Genomic DNA, 6,652 nt, shown 5'->3' with positions numbered 1-6,652 from the left:
ATTCTTAGATCTTTTAATCCAAACCCTCCAATGTCTTTATTCATAGTGCAACTCCCATTTGACTGTATTTGATTTATTGTGTCCTCTACCATATGGCCAAATAAAATCCACGATTCTAAATGTAGTTAAATCGATTTTGATTGAATAACCAAGAAGATGTATAATAAGTGGTATAAGTAGATAAAAATTTCTGACAAATATTTAAGCTTTCATAGTTATTATTCCATTTCCCTAACTTCCTTTTTCCTTTTAATACATGCCTACATGTCCTTAATACCCCAATATTAAGAGGATTATGAAACACAAAATAAGTTTACTTTAATCATGAGATGATTAATATTATCTTCTATGAACTCTAAAAGGATGGTTGTATCATTTGCAAACTAAATGTTCTAGAGGTCGACCTCATTAGGCAAGAAGATCCCTTTAATCATAGATGATAATGAACTGTCCTTAAAAATGTAGAAGGAGCATCAACTACAATAACAAAGAGATTAAGAATGTTATCTTGCATATGCATTATGAGCTCTAGAAGAGCTTGATCCCCTCTCTTGTACAAGACTTAAATGAAGACCAAGTTTGTTCAATAATTGAATACATGAGCTCTTGACTATTTGTGAGGTTCTCCTTGTACAAAGGAACAATTGAATGAATTATAGATATTAGATTTTTGCAGTTCGTGTTGATGTATCCTCTAGAGGAATGGAGGCAATAAACAAGCCATAAAAAAGACGTCATTTTTTTTGTGTATAAGGTACTTAACATTGTTTTCTTAAGTGTTCTTGTAGTAAGCACAATACAAATATGGTCATTTTAAAATGCTAATCTAAGCATTTGAAGGCCTGGTTGAAAATGGTAAACTCGAAGCCTTTGTACAATGGATAAAATATTGCTTCAAAACTATATTTAGTTACCAAGCTTAAATGGTGAAAAAGCTGAAATTGACCTCCATGCAGCACTTGCTGACTTGATAAAGCAACAAGGGTGTCTCGATGCGTACCTAGATGTCTAAAATTCTAGATAATGTAAGAAATTCTGGCCTTTTTAATTATTCTTTAATTCCTGAGAACTAATGCCCAGGGCTAGCACATAAACCGTGATTAATCTTTTGTTCTAACAGCCAATGACGTTTGTTTGTTAGTTTCACAGAGCTATAGTAATGTGCAATCTCCTTAATGATTATCGTTGTCACATTTTTATGGTGAGCTTTGTAGGCTTGGGTAGATTTCCATGCACAAGGAGGCAAGAAAGTCCAAATGACATCATTGGGAATAGGTACCATTTTGCAGGCGAGAACATCTGGTGTATTGGCAAGAAGTCATCAAAAAGCATATTCATTAGCCTACTTTTGCAAAGGCCGCTTAGGTTCTTGTAAGCGCACATGGGATTAGCAGATGGCTTCCTTGCATGTTTTTGCTTCATGCAGGTGAGCCACGTGCTCAGTTTTGTAGGCCCTGCTCATTTGTTTAGGTTACAGGGCATTCAACCACAATAATAGAGATATTACGCTAAAACTCGTTAATCATTACCTTGGTTTTTCCTTTGGCAGCTATTTGTTGAATGTGTTAAAAAATAAAAAGGTTCAGGAGACTACAGAGACCACATCTCAGAAGGAAGATTCAGGGTATCCTATATGCGTCTGTAAGGTATGGCACGAATGTCATTTCACACCCCATAGTGATTCAAAAAAAATTAGGACAATGCTCTGTTCTCTTCATATTATAGTTTGCTATCTGAGTGCCTCTCTCAGTCTAGAGTTTTTATTTCCCCCCATTCCTGATTTGTCTTCATTTTACTAAGATGGTGTTCGAAACAATTCATTGAACCCTAGTGTTGCTTATCAGCCTGATTATTTCTGCAAAAATAGTGGCAACATGTTTTCCATGTTTATGCCCATTGCCTGGATAGATCTTGAGGGAGATGTTTCTGTACTCGTTAATTTCAATCAAGGCTTTCTGAATCTTTTTTCACCAAAGGAAAACATATTTTTAAAATACTGTTAAAATGTATTCTTGTAGATTACATGTTAACCATAAACAAATCTTTAGAACATCTCTTGACCTCACATCAGAAGTCCACTTAGCTTTTGCATCTGGGTCTCAAAGCTATAATTCAACTGCTGGTAAGTATGTAATATCCTCACGTGCTTTGTATGTATTACTATCCAATATTGTAAGTAAATCCCTATATCCTGTTACACAACGCCTTTTGAACATATATAGTCAATCCTTGTATTTTTTCTATGTATATCCTATCGATGATTGTAGTACATTTTGTGTATATACCTATGCAATGCTGTGAGGATTTTTACATACTCTGTATGTACAGCTAGCTACTTAAGGTTGTATGCCTCATGTTTCTAAAAAGATAAAGAAAAAGAAACTACAATGCCCAAAAATCGTTTCACCCCAGTTTTGATCAGTAGGTTTTTCTGCTATTTCTCCATCCCGCTTTATAAGGCTTGCTCAATAATTGTGTTTGTAATAATATAGAATTTTCAGCATGTAGGTCCACACAGAGTATCTGACCTACTTAGATAGTGTAAAACTATTTTCAGTTGAACTCATTCCTATTTCTGAAAATCATTCCTATTTCTTTTGTGGGGCGTTGAATGTGTCTGGTCGGTTCTGTTTTTATTTTCTAATTTTTACAAGGGTGGTACAAGGCAAGATAAAATGATAGTTTAGTCTCATATTATCTTTGTGAAATTCAAATTATCTTGATGGATTGAAACTATTTTCAAATTGTTTCTTCAAAGGAAGAGATAGATTGTGACAATATTATTAATGTTGCAGAAGTAGGGCCAGGACCAACATGGACTCCATTAATACCAGCATCTGTAACTGATGAGAAGAGTATTGAGGCTTTTGTAGAGAAAGTGCCAATGAGAAGAGTTGGACAGCCTGATGAAGTGGCTCCATCCTACATTTTCCATGCATATGAAGATTCTTCCTATTTCACTGGCTAAGTGCTTCATCCCAATGGTATTCTTTTATACATACCACTTGTTTCTTTCTCTTAATTCCTATTTATACAGTGAATACATGAGTTGGTACTCCCTCCTAAAAAAACATATTTCTTTTTCAGTGACCATGATGTTCTTATGGTTTCAGGTGGAGCTATTGTGAATGCATGAGTTGTTACCCTGACCTAACGAAGTGTATAAAAAAGCTTCATTCTATTGTAAATAGATCAACCATTTTGTTTGAATTTCAGCTTAATATACATACTCTTGTACAGAGAGTTTTGTAATTTTATAATTTGGAATGCCTTCTTTCTCTTGATGGATCCATATTCTAGGATCTAAAAATTATACAGACTGATTTCTTGTCTCTTCTTATTTAAATTTGTTAGGCACCCGACAAACCTCAATTGGGTTCCAAAGTTCTCAAAATTCTCGATTCTCTAAGAGAGTATATTGTCAGACTTCTTCTGGTTTCCCAACCTTTGTGGAAGCCCGAAGTGGTTCACCACTGCTTACTCTGCGTTTAATGATCAGATGCCTGATAGCTATGGCATTTCCGTGATGTAATCTCATTGACATTAAACCCTTGGAATCCTGTATTACTGTTGACTTCATGAAGTATGTGGGTACATCACTGCACTACAGTAGCTATGTTTAGTCATCAAACTTTAAAGTTAGTAACATGATCTTAGTCTTATCTTTGACATCATAGTTTTAAATAATTGAACCTTTGTAAATAGATTAAATCAGCAAATATACCTTAGTTCCATCAATTATATCCAATTAATTGAACTATAATCTCTTTTTAATTTTTATTGCTTATTATATTCATATATTTTTTCCATCGACGAAGTATCTATTCGGAGGACATCAAGATCACAATCCCAACCTCATTTCATAGATCTGCAGCTCTCTGACTTTGCAGCATAAGTCTCTCCGTAATATATATGCTCATTTGTTGTACCATCACTACCTCCCCTGGTTTACCCAATTCGGTTTATATGTTGAAAGGCGCAGGCTAGAGAAACTTTGGGCCTCTAGAGGCATACATAGACAGCTATTACACAACACTCCAATTCAGTTTATATGTTGAAAGGTGCAGGCTAGAGAAACTTTGGGTCTCTAGAGGCATACATAGACAGCTATTACACGACAGTTGTAATACTCAAGTTGGAGTAGTACTAAAATAGGTAACCTCCCGAAATGTCCTGTACTTCACCTCTGTGAGCATCACCTAGATTCAATAATTGTTAAGTGTTCCATTTACTCTCATGAGAGATGGATTCATGTGTGAATCGCTACTCATGATATGTGGGTCATTGAGTTTGACTCAAAAACTACACAGTTAAATCCTGATAAAAATATCACAATTATTACACATTCAAACAAGTCACCACAACAGAAGGAATTCAATGAACTACTTCAGCGTATTCCCAAACCCTCTCTAAGGTCATATTAATGCTTATTGCCAGCACAGTTCTTCTTGCTGCCTCCTCTCCGGACCAACATGTATTGCCAAAATACTCCAGTCAAAACCTTTTGACTGGCTTGCATAAATAACACAATTACCAAGCTAGTAAACAAAAAGATAATCCAACCTCTAGGCCAATTAAAACAAAAATTGTTTTGTTGCGAACTTCAAGCCCTAAAGCTAACCTTGGTTGAATGGTTTTATACCTTTCCTATTTCTAAGTTTAAGGCTCAACCAAAGGGAGAGTAGTTGATCCATTTCACAAGTCACCTAGCTATTTACAATGTTATAATTTACTCTTTCAAGATCAAATACTGCCCTATATTCAATTTTGAAAGTTTACAACCTGAAATTATTCTCTAGAGCTTCAACTAATTTAGAATTAATTGTCCGACATTAGATGTTTTTACATTATTAGGTTTAGGTTTAGGTTGTGTCGGCTCAAGTATTTTCCAGAAGTTTGAGTTAGCTGAGTTGGCTGAGTTGGCTGTAGTATTTTGCAGAAATTTGTAGATATTTTGTTTTGTCGGCTAATGCTAGATTTCTCTAGAATATTGTACACTTGCCTATAAATAAAAAGACACTATGTATTCATTTGAAATCACAGTGATTGGAATACAATATATTTTTATTGTGCGCAGCACATTGTGTTTGGCATCAGATCATAGAACATGATGACCAACAATCAATGTATGGTTCTATTGTTGAATCTCCTACACTGCAGTTGCCAAATAATTCAAACAGATAAAGGTCATCGACCAAAGTCATAACATAGAGGGAATTGCATTTAGTTCATTCAAAGTTGTCCAATACTCCATTCTGTCCTCAAATTCTCCCACCGAAAAAAGAAAGAAAGAAAAACTACTTTTGCAAAGGCACCCAAATTTTTTATGTTTAACAATAACAAATAAAAACTGTAATTAACACTACGCTAAACAATTTCACTGCCTTTGCCGTTTTCTTTTATGAATTCCAATCCAAACAAATTTATAGAATGAGGTCGCTGCCTATTTCAATCAGTCGTCCCAAACATTGCCTAGGTGGATATTATATCAATAAATTCGTAATTATGAGCCATTGTATCGAGAAATTCAATCGGCTAAGATTCGCAGATAAGGAGAGAGTGGAATTCCTAACATTATCGTTCCAAACTCCTGCTCTTAAACGGTAATTAGTTCATATTGGGACATCCAATCATAATTCAATTTTCTTTGAAGATTTGTTCTCTATTTCAAAGTTGAGAGTTCTGAACGAGTTTTTTAGGTACCAATCTGATCATTTATTTTTTGGATTTATGGCAGGATTACTTTTGGAAAGGTGTGCAACTGATTTTGTAATATCTTGCATGTAAATCTTGTGTCCTGAACAAATGTATTTTTCAATATGACAAATGTCTGCTGGAAATGTTTACCATGCTAAGTAGTTTAATTACATAAAAGTTAACTTAGAAATGCTTATGGGAGCAATAGATTTCAGGGTGTCAAGGCTGATGAAGATATCCACTAGGTTTGAAATGCTGAGCTTGAACAAAAGATTGGGCAACAGTCTGCACCGATTCGGACAAACCCTATGAAAGTTTGTGGTGTGAATTATACATTTTCTCACACAGATTGTTAAATGACAATGTGTATAACTAATTAAGTTCTAAATTCCCTGTTGATGCAAATGAAGGGCTTGAAGTTGAGAGCTGTGACTATTGTATAGAGAAGGAAATGGCTGGTGACTAGTACTATATCTAATAATATCAGGGATTTTGCTCGTCTTCTTTATCCCATGTCCTTCTTTATCCATGTAATATCATATTCAATGTTCCAACATTACAATGGTATTTTGCACTATTCCACCAGCTGTGTTCTCCTTTTTCCCACCTTAGTTTTTCAGAAGATTATTTCTGAAATTGATTGTATTCATCAATCAAAATTTGAATTTCAGTTATCTACAGATCACTCAGTCTCTGGTCATTATCATAGATAACCGAGCAAATATTAATTCAAAAATATATACAGTTGATTTTCCAAATATTTTTTTATATTTGAATTACGGTAGATGTTCCAACCATTATGCCTCTCTTAAAGACTATGCAATTCAATTCTTTGCAAATATAAAAAATATAATATGTTTAATACGTGCAAAAAACTTCTTTATTAAATCATGCTAAGATATCACTCCCATGTTTTCAACACGTGTTTAGGAGATATCGGCGTATTTAGACTCTC

The 6,652-nt window shown here is 34.5% G+C and overlaps 1 long non-coding RNA gene across 5 annotated transcripts; it reads left to right on the top strand.

Moving 5' to 3' along the window:
• Positions 1–1,024: 1,024 nt before the first annotated feature.
• LOC149549955 (uncharacterized) lies at positions 1,025–6,382 on the top strand. 5 transcript variants are annotated; one of them, XR_016354154.1, is made up of 5 exons: positions 1,025–1,275; positions 1,550–1,646; positions 2,796–2,984; positions 5,738–5,783; positions 5,913–6,382. It is a non-coding gene; the product is annotated as an uncharacterized LOC149549955 (long non-coding RNA). The 5 variants fall into 5 exon arrangements; XR_016354152.1 differs by having other exon boundaries at positions 5,738–6,382; XR_016354153.1 differs by lacking the exons at positions 5,738–5,783; positions 5,913–6,382 and adding an exon at positions 3,114–3,532.
• Positions 6,383–6,652: the final 270 nt, after the last annotated feature.

Source organism: Cupressus sempervirens, chromosome 7 (assembly GCF_028749045.1).
Source record: "Cupressus sempervirens isolate cs-2001-9-10 chromosome 7, ASM2874904v1, whole genome shotgun sequence".
NCBI classification, from domain to species: domain Eukaryota; kingdom Viridiplantae; phylum Streptophyta; class Pinopsida; order Cupressales; family Cupressaceae; genus Cupressus; species Cupressus sempervirens.
This window is presented reverse-complemented; position numbering and strand designations above follow the sequence as displayed.